This window comes from Acromyrmex echinatior, chromosome 5 (assembly GCF_024713525.1).
Source record: "Acromyrmex echinatior isolate Ae372 chromosome 5, ASM2471352v2, whole genome shotgun sequence".
In the NCBI taxonomy this organism is placed as follows: Eukaryota; Metazoa; Arthropoda; class Insecta; order Hymenoptera; family Formicidae; genus Acromyrmex; species Acromyrmex echinatior.
Genome location: NC_141856.1, coordinates 16205763 through 16227184, shown reverse-complemented (window position 1 = coordinate 16227184; position 21422 = coordinate 16205763). Strand labels below are relative to the sequence as shown.

Below are 21422 nucleotides of genomic sequence, written 5' to 3'. Positions count from 1 at the left end.
GGCGGGCGGGTGGGCGGGCTCGGGCGGGCGGGCGGGCGGGTGGGCGGGCTCGGGCGGGCGGGCGGGCGGGTGGGCGGGCTCGGGCGGTTGGGCGGGCGGGCTCGGGCGGGCGGGCGATCGGGCGGGCGGGCTCGGGCGGGCGGGCGGGCGGGCGGGCTCGGGCGGGCGGGCGGGCGGGTGGGCGGGCTCGGGCGGGCGGGCGGGCGGGTGGGCGGGCTCGGGCGGGCGGGCGGTTGGGCGGGCGGGCTCGGGCGGGCGGGCGATCGGGCGGGCGGGCTCGGGCGGGCGGGCGGGCGGGTGGGCGGGCTCGGGCGGGCGGGCGGGCGGGTGGGCGGGCTCGGGCGGGCGGGCGGTTGGGCGGGCGGGCTCGGGCGGGCGGGCGATCGGGCGGGCGGGCTCGGGCGGGCGGGCTCGGGCGGGCGGGCGGGCGGGTGGGCGGGCTCGGGCGGGCGGGCGGGCGGGTGGGCGGGCTCGGGCGGGCGGGCGGGCGGGCGGGTGGGCGGGCTCGGGCGGGCGGGCGGGTGGGCGGGCTCGGGCGGGCGGGTGGGCGGGCGGGCGGGCTCGGGCGGGCGGGCGGGCGGGTGGGCGGGCTCGGGCGGGCGGGCGGGCGGGTGGGCGGGCTCGGGCGGGCGGGCGGGCGGGCGGGCGGGCTCGGGCGGGCGAGCGGGTGGGCGGGCTCGGGCGGGCGGGCGGGCTCGGGCGGGCGGGCGGGCGGGTGGGCGGGCTCGGGCGGGCGGGCGGGCGGGTGGGCGGGCTCGGGCGGGCGGGCGGGCGGGTGGGCGGGCTCGGGCGGGCGGGCGGGCGGGCGGGCGGGCGGGCTCGGGCGGGCGGGCGGGTGGGCGGGCTCGGGCGGGCGGGCTCGGGCGGGCGGGCGGGTGGGCGGGCTCGGGCGGGCGGGCGGACGGGCTCGGGCGGGCGGGCGGGCGGGTGGGCGGGCTCGGGCGGGCGGGTGGGCGGGCTCGGGCGGGCGGTTGGGCGGGCGGGCTCGGGCGGGCGGGCGATCGGGCGGGCGGGCTCGGGCGGGCGGGCGGGCGGGCGGGCCTGCGTGTGTGTGTGTGTGTGTGCGTGTGTGCATGTGTATCAAATATTTTAAATTTACTTTCTGAGAATTTAAATTTACTGTTCTTTTAAAATTTACAGCGTGTCTTTTGTCTTAATGTGTAATAATTTTTTCCTTCCTAAAAATTTAGTTTTAAAAGATGAAATAAATGAAAAAATTATATTTATTAATTAATATTAAATAAATATTAAAAGATTTTTTTTAATTGTCATTTTTATATTAATTACAAAGACAACTAATACATGTTTAAAATTGAATGAGTTTAATAACTTTAATAAGTAGTAACTTTCTTCAATATTTTGAAAGAAAGAATAAAAAAAAAGTATTGTTCATGACAAGAAGAATGATCCATGATGATTCATATTTTTTTCGTTATATGAGACGATAAGATTAAATATAATCATATATCTTATGCCATACTCTGTGATGTTCATTGGCCTTTCAGAATAATATTTAAAACTTTTCTATATGTTTTTATACTCAAATATAGCAAGCAGATATTATTGTTATCATTTTTATATCAAAATATCATTATAAAAGCGTTATTTTCACGTTAAAATGACGATAAATAACGTAATTAACTTGTTACTTGGGTTTTAATATATTTATAAGATACTTTTTTCAGACATTGAGCATTTTCTCGTTATTATAAATAGGAAAATAAGAAAATTGCAGTAAAGATATATTTGCTAGAATCAGAAAAAAATTTTTAAATCGACTTTGACAATATTGAAACAAGATAGTGTAATTGAAACTACATGTGAAAGATGCAGAAATATTATTAGGTGTTGGAATTAATTCGTAGCGTTTTACAAGTGATGGGAAGTACTTTCATTAATGTATTTTTTAATGCTCATGTGAAATAAATAACATTCTTTCATTAAAAAACGCTACGAATTAATTCCAACACCTAATAGAACACATATTATTGTATTTCAATGTAACGAGAGCACAGTTTAATGAACTTGACATAAATTTAATAATTTTATTATAATCTTATATAATTATTATGTAATAATTATATAATATATTTCATTAAAAAAGGATTTAAAATATTAGTTTGTTTTATTCTCAGAAATTTATATAGTCTTATAAAATATATTAATTTAATATTATGTTAACTTATAAAAATTAATATTAATTATAACAATGTAATATAATATAATATAATTATAATATAACATTAATAGATATTTTTAAAATGCAAAAGTTAATACACTAAATAAAATTTTTGGCAGAAATACAAAATAATACAATTAATTAATTAAAATGAAAACAATTCTTATATTTGTCATTAACATGTTTATTATTTTATTTATTATAATGTAAAGAAAAAAAAGAACAGACGCGAAAAATGCATGGAAATAAAAGATTAGTTGCAGCAGCAAAAATTTGCGTGTGGTAATTAAATTTCAATCGTAATACATGGATACCTAACGTCGTATCTGCGAGGTCTAATTTCCATTAGCTGTGAGGCCTAAATATTATCATTGTAACAGACAAGCATTTTGCTATTATGTCAATCTATTGATCATTGCAGTAAACATTTTCTTAATAGACAATTTGATAGCAAGTACAGTTTTCAGCAAACCATATTAGCTGTGATAGAGACAATTTTCTTTTACACTGACATATCAGATAACTACCATATAACAATTAACTTCATGCTGCTAAATAAATTGATCTGTAACTTGATATGCATACTTTGCTATCACATTCTTATATTAGCTACAGCAGCAAATCCTTTGTATGTGTTAGCAAATTTCTAGTTATAATATAATAGCTAATGCATTTCAGCTAATCAGAATTAGCTATAGCTAGCAACATTTTTTTTCTGTGATGAAATCAATATATACAATATTAGATTAGAATTAAAAGAATTAGGAGCAAGAAAAGAATGAAAATCTCAATAGAAAGGTTACAGATTGTCGCGGCAATAAAAAGGATGTTATCAACATTTCTTGAAATATATATGATTTCTAAACTCATAAATAATTTTTTGTACAATAAATAATTTTTTTGCTTTTACATTGATCAGAAAAGTACTAACGGTAAGATATGTTAAATATATTTTTTTTCTTGTAGTTATATACAGCGTATATTTTTGAGATTTAAAAATCGTAAAATTTGCGAAAAACAAAAAGTTTCAAGCGGAATAAATATTTTTTTTATAGACTCAGATTTTTTTGCAATGTAAATTTTGTGATATAATTACTGCGTTACACAAATATTATTTACAATTTTATTGTAAAAAATGAACATGAATCTACGAGTGCGAGTGATTTGTATATGAATTTGAAAATGAACTTAAATCTGTGAGTGCGAATTATGCAAATTATACGTGGTCGCTTGAGGCGAAGATGTGGTTTATACCAACAATTATTTTAATGTATTCCTCGTTAATTAAAACACATCGAATTATGATACAAAATAGAAGCATCACGCACTTTAAGTATTCCTCTAATATCTACGAATTTGACTTCGCAATATTATTTATTATTATAATTTATTCTGCTTTTATGTTTATACCTAAGCAGAACAACAAGTCATGATTTAACGTTAAAATGATGTTAAAATGAATCTTAAATTTGGAGTTATTTTGACATCATTTTGATACTATAATGACTTGTTGTTCTGCTTGGATACGTGCGTTCGCAAAGTAATCGAATTTGCTCTTAAAATTGTATTACGACTATTAATTTCACATGACGGTAAGTGAGGTTGCAGCTCGTTATGAAATTACTCGACGTTAATTATTTGTGCTTTAATAGAACTATATAGGTTTTGTTGTAAGTTCTTCAGTTAGTTATCGATTTTTTTTCGATAATAAAATACAGGAAACATCTATATAATTCTCAAGTTTTTTTAACTTTAATTAAGAATTCAAAATAGATAATCTAAGTGTAAATAATTTTAGAAATTACATTAAAATTCTTGTTTTTTGAGGAACTCAAGAGAAACATTTTTTCGTTAAATTATAATATATCAAGATTATTAACATTAATATAATTTTTAATTAAAAAAAGCATTGTATGCATTAACATATAATATTCTACGACCATTTTTATTAGAAGGAGTTTATATATATATACATATTTAGTTTATTATTCCCAAGCAATATTTTCTCACACGATAAGACCTTTTAATTCGTCTTAACATATCATATTTTCTATATTGCATCAGAAATGCATTTCAACTGTTATCCAAAGTGAAAATCTTCATTAATTTTGTAGCCCATCCTTGTCATGGATTAGGTGCTATTTGCCACTTCAAACGAAATCTCAATTTCCCGAAGTCACTGGGTTCTCTCCTCTCGACCGGCCCTGGTCTCGCGGGTCGATAAAGCCTCTCACTCTCTCCCGCTTCCACATCGCGCATCCTCGATGAGAGACGAGGCGGACGAGGAACGGCCGAGCAGGACGGAAAATCGTGGAGTTCTGTCAGTGGCCTCTCGGACACGGTAGCATCGAAAGTGGAGAACGTCTGCGGTAGAACGTTCCTCGTTCCCTTGATGCCCCGAGGCCGCGCGCACGGAAATTCGCGCGATAATTAATTAATCGTGAGCACGGTCTCGCGGACTCGCGAGCGTTGATGTGCACGGAAACGTATATAACAGTGGTAACACATTCTGCTCCAAGCCACGCTCGACGTACCGCCGACGTATCGTAACATTCGTGTGCGTTCACGTGTCGACATCGCAAGACGTCGAACTGAACGTTCGATCAATTCTTTTTCTTACAAACACGCGTCTTCCCGTACGAGAAAGACGCAGTTATTCTCATTCCAAGGTATCGCGGATCTGTGGATGTACCATTCCTCTCAGCACCTCCGAAAGACATCCGAGAAAACGTTCGGCGTGTGACATCCTCAATATGACATAACGGTGATCACGAGGTGTCATCTTTGCCAAAGTCAATGAGAGCATGGCGAGCAATATATATCTTTTATTTATTGTTAGTCAATTTATATGTTAATCAATTTTTTGTCTCTCGGATTTTTATCTTTTTCAATACCAAACACTCGGTGACTGTCAATATTAGATGTGCAGGAACTCTTTGAAAAATACTTTTAAGGGATAAAGGGGATGTGAACATCGACAATGCGCGTTGACACGATTCTTCTTACAAGCTTATTCTATAGCTTATTTTATACAAGGAGTATCTCAAGTTTCCAGCATTTTCTTTCATCTCTTTGATCAAATATATAATCATCTTTTCTTTTACACTTCTTAGACACAGGAGCGTTAGTATTGATGTTATTTCACAAAGAAAATAAATATCAGAATATTCATAGTTCTAGAATTATAAGTAATTAAGATAAAAATCTTTTATACCGAGAAGTGGAAAAGAAACAAATAAACGAAGAAACCTTATTTTCAAGTTAATCTAGATAGACCAAACTTAATTAGAGAAAATTTAATTAAATGTTATCAATTTCTAGAACTTAAAATTGCTTTGACATATAAATTGCTTTAAGATATCTAATAATTGATTAAAATATTGAAAAATATATAAAATATATTAAATAGAATCTTTTTTTAAAATTATTTCTTTTTTTTTATATTACAAGAATATAATGTCTAGAAAAAATATTAATTGGTTTTTAAATGCTTGTGTCTCAGAAAGATGATATTTTTGTTAAAAAAATTTTGTTGCAATTTAAGAATTCATAAATGGAAGCACACGCTAAAAGGAACTATAAATAATTTTAAAAGGTTTTTATATTTTGGCCGACGACTTGAGTCATTAAAAACGAATTAATTGAGAGTATATCGCGTGACACTTCTGAATACAACTGCTGGCAAATTGTAATTTTATACAGCTTCATCGTTTTTTTCGTTTATATTTTTAACACATGCCAGTGAACTATTTGATTTATTTTTGCTCCACAGAAAAATAATAATGGGCAGCAGGTCACGTTGCCGCGAGTTATCAAGGCTATAGATCCGTATTATGCTTACATATCTATTGTTAAATACGGGTATTTAATTCTCATGACATTGACTGCGATTTTCACAGCAACCAAACAAAGCTCAATCTCGAACGGCTGCACCTGGCGTTAAATGTGAGATATAAATGTGAGCTGTATGTAAAGTCGAGTGGAACACATGCTCGCGAAAATGAAGCCATTCGTCTTTTCTTTAACCCTTGAGAATTATGGAATATTAATGATATATCACATGAAATATCTATGAAATTTAATTTAATCTTTTGTAAAATAAAATGGAATAAAGTACATTTTCATAATATTTAGTTTTATTACAGCAAAAGTTGAGATACATTGAATATTAATGTAGAAGTAGTTTGATAAACATATCATTTTTTTTTACATGCATGGTTTTTAATTCGTATAATATATCGCTCTTTTACTTCAAAAGTGACACAACTCAAAAAAGTATGATTTTCGAGCTGTTATAATGAATAAATTCAATAAACATTATCCTATCAACCATTAAAAATGAATTAACTTCACAAAAAAATCATCAAAATCATATAATATATAAAATATAATTTAAAAGGATGATTTTTTTTAAAGATTGAAACAAAAATGACATTTTATCATTTTAAAAATATATTCTTTCTGCTAATATTAGTCAATAAGTTTCTGTTGAAAAATAATTTTTTTCTGCAAAGTTTAATGTTTTAGTTATATCATTTTTTAAGTAAAAGAATGATATATATGTAATAATATTAAAATCTCGAATACAGATCTGATATTAAAGTGACAAGATTACGCGCTTAAAGGTCAAAGTAAAGAAAAGTGTATGTATAATAATATAATTAATATATCATCTTCCATCCAATGGCACATCCCAAGATGGGACAGAGTCTCTCATGAGATTTTCGTAACAATAGATTATTTTCCGGAATTAGGTTGTTAGCCTAATATCCAACCTCCAGCTTAGGAGATCCGTCTACTGATATATGGGATCTCTACAGTTTAACGCCGGATCTGAACGGCGCTAATGATCAAAGATTTCTTAATCACCTGATGAAGTCATTTTCGATTCCTTAACGTGAAAAATCGCGTATGTGAGCACAACCAGATCTTTCGCGAATAAATCACACAAAGATCACAAATTAATCGCATCGAGTGGCAAACCATTCGACGCCTAATATATCATCTTCAATTTTTTTTAATTTTAAAGGTGTTTATGCTTGCTATATTGCAGAGGGAGGAGGGAGTTACTTCAGCTACCGTTAATGAGCAACAATAATTAACATAAAAAGATCAAAGGTGCAAGAATTTGCAAAAGTTTTTCAATCAGACGCGCTATTGATTCCACTCCCGAAGCGTCTTAACTTCTCACTCACCGCGTGGGGGAACTTATTAAATTTATAACGAACAAACGAGTGAAAAGTTAAATCTGAAATGAAAATATGGCGCACCGGACGGACGCGAATATCGGTGCACTGAAACGAAACTGATAGCGCTGAAACGAGATTGTGATTTATCGCCTGCGTAAAGGTCGCCACAAGTTCCGCGAGTAATTACGTCGCTGAAATAACTTTGCATAGGCAAAGATGAGCTAAGAAATTAAAGGTCTGTTTTCTATGGCTGAACTAATGTACTTTTGGAACTTGAAGTAAGATAGGTATATGTTATATATTTGTCGAAAGTAAGAAAGAGAGTTCTGGTTCAGTTTAGAACAGAAAACAGACCACAAGATCGAAGAACACACTTATGAAATTCGATCGATCAAAATCTTTTCGGAAAAGTCTTTTGTGTGCCAAAACGCATGGAAAGAGTACAATAAATTTATTTTCGTACGGGTTATTTTCGAGAAAATTGAGGATTCGAGTGTTAATAAAAAATGCCATACATCTTTTTAAAAGATCTTTAGTAAGTTTAATACAATGTTTTGCACTGATAAATGCACAAAAAAAAATAAGAAGAGAATAAAGAAAATAAACTATTGTTTTCTCTTTCGATAAACAATTGTTTTACCATATATCGCTGAAAAAGAATCTTGAAAAGAGAATCTGAAAAGGAATACATTTTATTTCGAATGAGACCAGACAGGCGAAAAATAGATCTATGTATATGAATATTGAGAAGTGCCCCCGTCTTGAATCAAGAATGTGTTTTTTATAAGATTGTTTATGCGCTTTGACTTTCAAATCAAATGAAATTTGTCATATCAAAAAATATGATCATTCGTCAGTTTTATATTTTCTAAGATAATCTGGCCGTTATTTAAAATATTACAAATTTTTGAAATTGTAATATATTTTTTTCAAGAATTTATTCAGACGTGTTTTTATTATTGAACCCGGCTAAAACGTGATCGGATTAGAAGACAGATGTAATTAATAATTTATAAAAGCGATATTATCAAATATTGAAATATACATTAATAAAATTGATATTCGCATTTTCGCTTTAGTTATTGATGAAGACCCTTGAAAAAAACTTTTTGAAAATCCGTTCAAAAACAATTTCATAATTAACATAAAGCATAAATTAATCAAGACGAATAAAAATGCAAAGAAAATAAAGAAAATATAACACATATTTATGTTGAGCTTTTAACTTACGTTTCAACTTAGTTAAACTTTTTGAATGATTAAATTTACTCATTAATTGTGTTTAAGTTTTCAGTTGTTTATCAAGTTAAAACTAAAATAAGTAGTTCAATAGTTTCTTAGTTTCAATAGTCTTTCTTCGAAAAAGAAGTACTGCACGATAACTCTATCATTGAATTTAGAAGTTCAAGATTGAACATAAAAGAGTGACTGATATAAAAATATAAAGTAAGATTTACATCTTTCTTCCTTCAAAATATTGTACTTTATATCCTCTAAAATATTCTTTAAAATACAAATATTTTCTATATAATAACCGGAATTTATTTTTCTCATTCGATTATTTTTATACTTCAAATATACAGTAAATTATTTTTTCATTACTTTATGCGATATCGATTACCATTAATTTCTGTTTAAGTTTTACATTATGAAATTAAAGTATTCTATGTCGTATATAATGCATCAGTAACATGCAATTACGCGTGGAAAAGCGTAATTAAAAGCAATGTGCTCTGGCAATTACTGTAATTAAACCTGTGCGACAGTATAAGGTACGGCGTGTTCTATTGATGATGTTGTATATTGACTGACGTATTTTCATCTTTCGACGATTTTTTCGACGATAGAAAACCTTCAGAATCTTCAGAATTTCTCGCGAAAGAACATAATTATGTTTTTTTTCTAATATCTCAAAATTATAGCGTACAATATTATATTAACTTAAATAAAAAAGATTTGCATACACTTTTAATTAGAGTTGATTAAATTAAAGTATTAAGTAAATTAAAGTATTAAGTAAAGACGGATTAATTTATTTTATCATACGTTTAAAATCGTTCGTGATATTTCAACAATGTGATAAATTTCATTATTTAAAGTTATACATTGACATTCGGAAACAACATATAACAACTACTTCTAACTTTGCTAATTTAACTTAAAGTGGATTACATTTTGTGGTGAAGTATAGAAGTGATATAAATTTCTTCGAAGTGTATCGTGCTATCTTTTGTTATTTATTTTGTGATAGTAACGTGAAGTTCATGCTAGTATTGTACGTACTAATCACTTAAGTAAGTCGTTCATAACTTTATAGGCAATTTGTCTATTTAAGTTGCTCTTAATTTTAATGATATTCTTTCGATGAATTGATATTTGTTTCTTCTTTAATAAAAGTATTAAAACATTTGTAATATTTTAATTATAAATAATACCTAAAGGAAAGAGAGAGAAAGAATTTTCTTTGCAAATTCAATTGCAGAAAAATAAATGAATAATAAAACTCTTATTCTCTGCAGTTCATTTTAAATTGACTTTATTTTAACAGAACTTTAATTCCTGGTTTTATTATAAATACGTATTAATATTGAAAATTGAAAATTATTATGTAATAAAGGATTTACCTTGAAATTTTTGCTGAGATAAAATTGATCGCTAATTTAAAAAATCTGTTATTAAAATTAGAAAATTATAAGCTAAGCTGCTTCTTTATTATGTAGCTTCTGAGTTTGACGCCAAACCATTATAATTTGGTGTATTATATGCACGTAATTATACAAGAGGATAGATAATCCTTCATCATATTATCATCCATTCAAAAGTTAACTAACTGTAAGTTTTCTGAAAATTTGTTTAAACATACTAATTAGATTCTACGGTGAACATATCATCGGATATCCCAGACCGACGTTATTGTCATATTCAAAGTTTATGTATACTTGCAAAATATCACTGCATAAACTGGAAACAAACAACGGCAGTTTCTATTACAATTCTAGAGTTAACAACAGTGACATGTTTGGTTAATAAGCAACCAACGTTTGTTGACGAATAATATAATAATTTAAGAGTAACTATAATTGGAAATATTGCACTGTTATATAAAACGCAATAAAAACGAAATTTAATCTTTTTACAATTATATTATAGAAAAAGATGTAAATAAGCGTTATTACATCTTTTATCTTTTACACTTATACTATTCTTTTACTCTCTAAAACTTTTGAAGAGAATCTCATTCTGAAGAACGAAATCTTACTCTTAAGATCGAAAATTGAACCACTACTTTCCAAGACTAGCTCAATTTTCACTCTTTAGAGTAATATTATCTCCACTTCAAAGAATTTAAAGAATATATAGAATATTTTATATTTTATATATTACATGTTAAAGGAATTTCTTAAATTTAAAAAATTCCAATGATATATTTAATCTTGCAATTTTTAAAACTTTTTTCTGCGACAACTACATGAACTTTGTATGAAAACATTTTGTTCTACACTTTTCATTTATTTTTGCATGTAAAAATATTTTTTTTGTTCTTTTTCTAGCTACGAAGCATTTTGTATTTTACCTAGCATCAGTCACTTATTACTCCAAATGACTTTTTTAATTGAGCGTTTACACGCCAACACTCTCATTCATAAAATAGGGAATGTCTCCTATATTTTTCTGACATACAACAATACAACAACAATTAACGTAGAGAGCTCTTTAATGACTGTGTTGTAAGTGCTAGGGCAAAAAAAAAAGGGGAAGTTTCTGAGTACCCAACTTTAGTTTTATATTAAAATACACACTGTAGGGCTGTACAGCTAATCAATATTTACAAGAAGAAAAGAAAAATACTGATTATGATGCTGCAGAAGTCATTGACATCGTCGGAAATCACGTGGACATTGCAAAGTCGGAATATGTGCCAATTGGTCGAAGCTGTTGGGTCTCATTAATCCATCGGCGGAAACATGCTATCGGAATGCGGCGGGTTGGTGCACTTCAAGAAGAGACTAAAGCCTTGCAAGCAACGGTCTCGAGAACTAATTCGCGTTTTCGGAGGATAAGATGAGCAAAAGTGTGGAGTTACTCGCTGGATCGGAGGACAGTGAGCCAATACCTACGAGTAAGTAATATTGTAATATTATAAAATTGAAATAAACTTCGTTTTTGTGAAAATGATTGATAAGAATAATTATTGTAATAGCTGGGAACAGTTGGTAATTGTTCCATTTTTTAAAATAGGTTTTTAAATTTACAAGAATTATTAAATCCTTTAAGTAACTAAAAAAGTTATTTTAAAAATTAATAATAAAATATAAAACATCATACCTAAAATAAACTCAAGAATAATTAACGTTTAATGTAATTCCTTAAAAGCTTGATAAAAGTTGGATGTTAACTCTCTTTATTATATTCTCTATTATGTTCTTTTTTTTAAATAATTTGAATAATTTATTTAGCGATATCGAAACATTTCTTGTCTAGATAACCTATAAAATACAAAATATTATTACTGTAAAAACTGTAACCAACAATTTTTTCATTGATAAAATAATTATTGGATTCCTTCTATTCTTGATATAATATACGTGATTGACAGATGCAATATTCCAGCTAGATAACTGAAATACCAGATTGATTTCCGCGATACATTAGCTTGTTAAGATGATTTCCGGTGGAAGGAAAACAAAATCCAATAAACAAATGCATTTGCCTTATACATTTCCGGAATTCCAGAACACACGTGTAGAGTGTATGAGTACATCGCGTAGCATGATATTTCTGCTAACAAAAACTGGACTGTTAAATTAACAAAGAAATTAATTAAAATTACGTTGAGCTCTGTACGTTAAATTCATATTAAAATCTTATAATTGTATTTTTATTGTTTCTTGTTGATGCAATAATTACTTTTTGCAAGTCTAAAAAAGTTAATAAAACAACTTAATTTAGATGTAATAATTTTTAATTCTTTAAAAAAAATAGAGTATTTCTTAATAAATAAATACTCAGCTAGCTGTTATAAGAGTCGGAAATTTATATCGATTGCGCGACACATCATCGTTCCTAGAATATAATAGAAAGTATATACTGAGCCTTTTAAAGACATTGTGATGCGTATTACTATGTTTAATAATACAGACGGATCGATATGCTTACATATGAGTACATATAATGTACTTCCCTTGTAATTCTTCTAAAAGCATTATGTATTTTTTCTTATATTCCGAGTCCAAGCTTGTTCGGTTTCCGCTCTGTTACACGCTTTCAGTTTGGTCATGAGTGGAAAATACTTGTTATACAAGCGTCTTCTTTATTAAGTTGAAATAAAGTCGATAGAATATAAGTTATAAATTACAAGCACAGATAAATAAATAAATTGTAAGTAAAAAATTTTTCCAGAACGTTTTTTAAATATGCGAAGTAGAAAAATTAATTCAATGTCAAACTTGGATGTAAATATATATGTATGTGTGTATATAAAACACGTACACACACACACACACACACACACACACACACACACACACACACACACACACACACATATATATGGTAAATATATATATGTTAGATTAATCATTTTAGAAATAGTAGGAGATAATAATAAAGAGCGTTCCATAATTCTAGTTGAAAAATGTTGAGATATTACGTTAATATTTGCCAACACAAGCATTGAAAGATTAAGTACTTAAAATGATTTAATGAACTTTGTGTACTTGATATATGGTGACATCTTAAAATATTTAATTACTAAAATAGCGTGAATAAAGAGAAAGAAAATTGTAACAACAATTTTCCGAGTAAAAACCTGGTTTAAAATATTCAATGTATCGAAATGTGCACCAATATCAATAACAAATATTTTCGAATTGTATTTGGAATGATCGTCTATCTCTCCGTTGGGAAATCGCACAACTGTTGACATAAATGTTCCAAAAATCGAAAAATATTGCAAGTATCATTGATATTTTATGTAATATTTTATTAATAAAAAACTATTATTTATTTAATTTTATTGATTTTAAGATATTGAAATATTACATCTTGCTTTGACAATTCAAATTTATATATATATTATATTTATATATATATGTGTATGTTTATTTCTAAAAATATCAGATTGTCTAAAAAACAGATTAGCCAGAGAGAGAGAGAGAGAGGGGGAGGGGAGAGAGAGAGAGAGTTTAATAATATAAAAAGATATAAAATAGAAAATATTTTCTATCGATATGCAGTAGACAAATTTTTTTAAACATTTCAATTGGTTAAAATAAACTTTAATTAAATATCTTCTATTAACACAGATGCAATAAATAAAATAAATGTAAATTGTTTCGTTGTGCAATTTCATTTACATATACATCCCGATGAGAAGAGAAATGTCTGTTTAGACATCCGTGCACACTAAATAAAATTACTAAGTCGTTCAAAGTTGTTTATACTTCGTTTATTCAAATCTTTTCATTATTCACATAATAAAGTTTATCGCGACAGTGCCAGCAAAACTTTCCTTCTCCATGCACTCAGTACTGCAACTTGCACCGAAAATTGCATTTTGACTTTCAGGTAACACCATCTCCCAAGAGAGATCCAGACTGAACTTGAACGGGAGCCGTCAGCTCTCGAAAAGCGCCACGGAGCTCCGAGATAGCGAGATTGCAAATAGCTCGCCGTCGAGGCGAGGTAATGGATCGGGCGAGTCCGGCATTATTCATCATCATCGGCATCATCGGCATCACGGCACAGTGGCACAGCGTACCCACACTTTCTTCGCGACTTTGAAAAGTCGCTGGTCGCGCAGCAGGAGCAAGGAGCGGAAAAAATCCAAGGATGCCGGTAGTGTGCAATCGCAGGATGCGGGCCAACTAAAAAATCTCGGTGTCGAGTCCGACTATGCCGCCGATTATTCCTCTGAGCACAGCAGAAGTTCCTCGGCTACTCAAAGCCCGGCCAGGCACTGCCTCAATCGCCCAGGTAAGCGATTATTCCTCTGACCGATATTCCACTGACCTGTGCCAAATTTGTCAGATCTCAGAACAGATACTATCTTAAATTGAAATGCAGGACCAATAAAAAAAATTATATACTTCGGAAAGAAACAAGATTAAAAATTTTACACGCACGCCGATATGACCTGGTTATAAAATTTCCTTTATATCTGATAATCTCAACATCAACATATTGCATAACTACAACCTTGCATAGTTTGATTTTCAAACAGAAGACTTTGAACAGAAGAGACTTTGATTTATCTTTGTATTTCTCTCTCTTCATCTAGTAATTAAGTAAAACAAATGTAAGGACTACAGAATAAAAAATGTAAAAACTATTAGTTAAAAAAATTGACAAAAAATTTTTTATTATTATTATTAAAGAAAATATCAATAAAACGATTTTTGAACGATTTACAAATCTTTATTTAATTATTTATATTTAAACAGGAAAAAGCAGCCTAGAAATTAAGAAATATATAAAGTATATAATTTTAAAATTTTTTATGTATAATGATAATATTGTCATAAATGGCGTTGAAAATTTTGAATTACGTTGTACTATTTATACATATTCAAAGTTAAAAAATTTATTACCTAATATTCTCGTAACATGATAATTGCATACGCATTGTTTTGTAATATACCTGCAGCATTAAATGCATCGTGAACTGGATCAGTGCAATGAAGTATAAATAGCGCTGTTTGCATTGTTTGCAGTAATGCTTTTCGACCAATATTTGGTGAAACATTAATGCCTCAATTGTGTCGTCTCCATAGCTTCATTTATTGCAAGAGAAATTGAGTCATTCGTATAAACGTTCACATCTGTAGGAATAAAAATATTTTCTTTTTATGAATTATTTGAATGGTTAATAATTTCAATAATTAATTAATTAATATTCTTTTCATTACAACTATATTTAAATATTATATTTAGTACCATAATTAATTGATAAAATTAAAAACTTCACTTATATTTTTCAAAATTTTTTAATCGAAATTTTGTTTTCTATAAAGCATAGAGCGTAAAAAAATAACAATCAGTGGTTTGATTAAAATCAAATATTGTTTTAATTCATCTATATGTATAGAACAAATATATGTACAGAGCATTTTCAATATTAAAAAAAATAAAATCTATAACTTAAGAAACACGCAGTTTCTGATCTGATCAATTTATTTATTAAATTACAAAACTTGTAAATTCCACTTTTGTTTTCTGTTTTTATTGTATGACTTGAAACACACCAGTTTATCTGTAAAAATTATCGGATAAGTACTGTGTTTACATTTACAAATAATATTTGTATAGTTATTATGTTTAAAAAATGGTTTTTTAATCCGTTTATCAAATCTTTGTCGTATTCGAGAGTGTTCTTGTGCAATTGCTCTTTTTTTTATTCAAAGTCGTTATTTTGAACGATAAAAGTTGAAGTGCACTGATCTATGGATACAGATGACTGTTAAAGGGTTAAAAGATTTAACCTTTGGAATTATATCTAGGTCACACGGATGCGATCTAGAGTATTGAAGAATTAATATTTGTTGAATTTTAATAGCTAATTACTCGAAAGTTGCATTTTCAAGTAAATCAATTTACAGTTTTTTAAAATTAAATTTGGGGAGATTATTAATATTTCAAATTGATTGCGTTAAAAATTCGACAATCATATCGGCAATTATTTCTGAATTAATTCACTAAAATGTTAAGATGTTGAACTATTATATATTATATTTAACTATTATATTAACTATTGTATTTAAATGAACATATATAATAGTTCAACATCTTAACATTACCGTAGTGGCGCTTCGTATTTAAAGTAATGTATCTAACATAAACGGTCTTATTTCCAATCTTAATTAAATCAATTAAGTTTGACAAGTTACCTAACTCGGTAATTGATCCTTTTTGGAATAGTTGTATCGTGCAAATTAATACCCTGATGGAACATTAAAATACAAATTCACGTCGGAATACGAATATACATGCACATTTAAGTGCACATATTTTACATAATGTGAGCCAATCAATTACGACAGACATATTTAAAATATATTATAAAAATACATGAATATATTAAAATATAGTAAAATTAATTGTCCGGTCAATGCACTATTATACTTAAAATTTCTTCAAACTGTTGTTTGGGTGTAAAAAATATATTGAGTCCGTTATGTCATGACATTGTTTGTAGATGAGTGCTATTTTCATACTTGATAATTTTATTTCTGATAAACAAACGAGTTTGCTATTGACCTTTTATAAGCAAATTGAAACTCAACGTATTCAAATCGTTCTCTTATTATATTATACAGAACATCGTTAATCTGCTTCTCAAATAAGTAGTGGACAGTGTATAATTATTAATTTAGTATTAAGTTCTTTGTTAAAATCTCGTTTTTTAATTTCTATGGTGATTTTCTTAGTAGTTTGAATATCCAACGAGATAAGACAGACAAAGATTACAGTCTTGACGAAAATTACAGCTTAACGATGTATTTTACATTTTTAACAATACATATCAAATGAATTCAATGTATACTGGAAGATTATATTTTTTACACTTTGAAGAGGACATAATATTGATGTCGAAACGTCTGTAATTATATTTTTGGAATACATGAATCATTATTATCATACTGAACATCTTGTAAGCTCCCATTGACAAATTTCTTCATTTCTAAAAGTTCATCAATCAATCAAAAGTTTATCGATCAATTTCTAAAAGTTTTTATTGAAAAAATATTACGTCAATAAAGTTTATATTTATTTATTAACTAATTATGAAATTAATATTGTTACACTGGTTTGAAGAAATCATCGATATAATAGCATGTTGACAATTAATTGCATATTAAGACAATACAGATTTTGAATGTTTATACATTTGAACAAAATTTGTTATTATATAGAATAAAATTTGTTATTTCCATCTAAATAATTAACTGGAGGAATATGTTCAACGATTAACGTAAATAATTCTGCATTCGCAATTTATATGTGTAAATATACAATTATTCAAATTGTACACAGCTCTGATTATCAGTATGCAACTATTGCGCTTTTAGTGATATAACGTGTATTAATTTAGGGATCATGCGGATGAGAATATCAAGCTTATAATTTGTACTTAACACCAAAAGTCGATATGCGCGGCACATTTAGATCTCATTGATTAATTCGAAATGATCCAGCACGAATACTAGTATGCTCGTCATACTTAAACGGATTAACCTAAAAGATTTCTTTTATTCTATTTATTTTATAGCGCAGTATAATCTTTTAATATGTCTTAAAATTGTAAAATCGTAAATTGTTGTCTGCGACAATTACATAATTACGGTCTCCTCATTTAATTGCATTTTTATTTTTGCAGCATCTCGGAAAACTTTTTCAATAATTTGATTTTTTATTTGATCGACTTCGCAGAATATAAAATCATAAAATTGTAATAAAGTCTTATCTAAATTCATATGTATTTAATACATATCGTTTTTTAAATAATATCTACTGTTTTAAATTTTTTAAAAATTTAACATGCTGTCTAAGACTAAAGATATGATTAATTAAATATGTCAAATGTAGTTTATCGGAAAACTTAAAAATTGAAATTATATATTATTTAAATCTCTGACAATTTTAAAAGATTTGATAAAACAAAATCAGACATGGCCTTTGACTATTTTCAATTACCACGTTTATAGTGAAAATTATGGTTATTGCTGTCACACCGAGTGCCAAAACCGATAGTGGATAAAGCACGTCCATTTCGGTCTGTTTTGAATGCGCAGAATCTCCGTTAGCACGCAGTAGCCGAGAAAAGACTGTGACTGTGCAAGAAGATAACGCCGGAAAATGCAGCGAAGGATTCTCCAAAGGACCTGTGAGCTTTCAAAAGGAAGGATATACAGGCGAAGAACCTCAGGGTTCCTACAGTCAAGACGGCGACTTTCTTCAAGACGAGATGATACGAAGGAGAGAACAGGCATTGAGGCAACATGCCTTCTTCCAACTTCGTTTGCATATAAGAAGAGGCGCAAATCTCGTCGCGATGGACAGATGTGGTATATATAATAGAAAAAGAAAGCTTTAAGTACTTTTGATCAGAGAAGAAAAATATATGAAATATTAGGTCATTTAAAAAGTATCCGCGGTTTTTTGTTCAATTTTTGAAAAAACCGCGGATACTTTTTAAATGATCCAATATATCTATATATCCGCACTTTTTTTAAAATAAATTATTTTAACTGCTTTGTAAAGTAAACACTATTAAATATATATTGCATACCATATTATAAAAAATATTGTTTAAAACCTGTAATAGTCTAAGTTATGTGGATATTATTATGTTTATGCCTATAAATAAAATATAGCTTAAGACATTTGAATCCATTTACGAGAAGATAGAAAATTATATTTATCGTATAACTATCAATGATATATGGTTTGCGATTCGCTTTACACTATTTCAGGCGCCAGCGATCCTTACGTGAAAGTAAAATGCTCAGGGCGATTGTTGCACAAATCGCGAACCGTTCATCGTGATTTAAATCCAGTTTGGGACGAAAGTGTTACTTTACCGATAGAAGATCCTTTTCAGCCACTTACTATCAAGGTATATTTAACAGTTTTCTTATATCAAAATTTCAGATATATATATAAAATGCAGAAAGGCAAAATTCCCAAATAGCCAAATGCCTATAGTCTTCTAGCAGACTATCAGCAGATTCGAGTAGAAAATGACGGCAGTCGGCCATCAACTACGCTGCATTAGACTTGTGTTCTGTTAACATCGCCTATCGACATAATGCGAAAGCAAATTGTTGGCAGAGACTGAGCAGATCCTGTCGGCATTATCTGACGCTTGCAGATTCTGTTACGTTTTTTTCTAGCAGTCTGTCAATAGTGTTATACACATCTAATTCTGTTTTCATTTTGTTGGCACAGTGTGTAGCAGACATTTAAAAAATCTGCTTTCTACAGACTTGTCTAGGATAGCTTTGTTAACATTCAATAATTTCAATTTTTATTAAAAGCAGAAATTTCTATTGAGAATATTTTTTTATTTTAATACAATTAATAATTCAAATTATTTACAAAATGCAACTAGATGTTTGAAAAATAATTTGTATTAATTATATTAAAATAAAAATATTTCAGAATCACGTATATACTATTATCTATAACCTTCTAATGATAAAATAAACGACCTTTACGTATTGACAGGTTTTCGATTACGATTGGGGCCTGCAGGATGATTTTATGGGGGCTGCTCTGCTGGATCTTACGCAACTCGATCTCGGACACTCTCAGGATATAACGTTAGAACTTAAAGATCCAGTCAGACCAAAGCAACATTTAGGCGAAATCTACCTGACAGCTACTCTTTGGCCAAGGAATCAACAAGAAAAAGAACAGGTACTTTTATTCTCTTCAATCACATCGGATTAAGAAATTCTTTTATCTTTTTTCTTTAATTGACTTATCTGAGAGATGATTGGTTAATCAACTGTACGTATACATAATACGAACAAATATTTAAGATAAAAAACTGAATAAGTAGCAGCAAAAAGTAGCATCGTAAAGGGTTAAGCAAGGGGTTATAAACTAACAATAAGTGATCCCGGCGTCGATCGTTCTCGGTCTTAGTAGAGAGATGTGCGTATATTTATAGCGTGTGTATGAAGAATGGGAAACTGGGTTGTGAAGGAAGTATGCGCCCGTGTCCGTATTACGGTATCGACTTGTCGTTGAAAGTGGAGTGCAAGGCCTGGCTCTTATCGCGCGGCAGCTCCACTTATGTGTTAACTATTATTAAACGCCATTCCGCGAGAAATAACTAAGTTGAAACTCTCGAGTATTACGTTACATCCAATTTATTTATGAATTAATAATAATTTACATAATAGTCCGATCTTCTCGGAATAACGTCATGTTTGTTCAGATGTATTACAGTTAGGTCATTTAGATCTTGTAATTACACACACTGCGCAGTCCGATTCCATTAATTAATTTGTGTTAGTCTTAATAATAATTATAACTTTTAATAAATATTTAAAATATTTCTTTTAAGACTTGATTATTATTGTAATTTGCACAAAGTTCGAATTTATCTTAAATCATTGCTCGTCTAGTTTTAAAGATAGCAATTTAACCTTTAAAAAACTGGCCAAATTGTTCTGTATTAAAATTTAATTTTGTATATCTGTTAATATTTTCTTTAAAAAAAATAATAAAGTAAAATCGAGTACAGAAAAATAAAATACAAGTAAATGAATAAATGATTATTGAATTGACAATTTCGTAACTTTAAGTTGCGTTTAACGAGCGCAATATCAGCGTCATTTTATCTTTATTTTCATTGATCTAATGAATGTTAAACGTAGAATGTCACAATAACGCTGATAGCACATTTCTCGAATGCAGCCATAGTTGACCTCTCTCTATATTTTCATTAAGAAAATATCGATTGTGAGACTAAAAACTGTCAGGTGAAATATGGCTTGTTGCAATGGGTATCGGATACTTTGTGTACTTATAAGACCGGCTGATAAGTGTACATAATACACCGTCTATACATTACGTATGACATATTCCCATATATCACACTGAACATATTAATAGGCCGTCGTAATCCAATGCTGTAATTCGAAGCAATAATTTTTTTAGATAAGATCTCTCAGACGGTAGTTATGATCAATAATAATCATCGGGATCGTTAAAAAATTTTTTTATTTTATTATTAAATGCATCCGCGCTTTATTCTTTCAGAAATTTAATTCAGGAAAGAGCCAATTATGAAGATAATTAATATGGAATGAAAGAGTTATAAATATATTTAATATGAAAAAATAATTAATGAAAAAGTATCTAAAAAAATTTAATATTTTATTTTGATGATATTACATATCGCTCTTTTATTTTAAAAGTATCTAACAAAAACATGATTTTCGAATTTTTTTATCAAGAATGAGTTAAATAAACATTATTTTATCAATCACTAAAAATAAACTAATTTAATTTTATTTAAAAAATGTCGAAGTCGTTATTATTCA

General features: G+C 32.0%; 1 protein-coding gene and 1 pseudogene across 3 annotated transcripts in view; one reads left to right on the top strand and one right to left on the bottom strand.

Moving 5' to 3' along the window:
- Positions 1-21422, bottom strand: part of LOC105147947 (uncharacterized) — a 104645-nt gene that overhangs the window by 6558 nt on the left and 76665 nt on the right. The window lies entirely within an intron of this gene.
- On the top strand, positions 4410-19782 carry LOC147909837 (multiple C2 and transmembrane domain-containing protein-like; annotated as a pseudogene). The gene is made up of 6 exons (XR_015545170.1): positions 4410-9662; positions 11235-11488; positions 13936-14343; positions 18159-18431; positions 18840-18982; positions 19594-19782. The product of XR_015545170.1 is annotated as a multiple C2 and transmembrane domain-containing protein-like (transcript).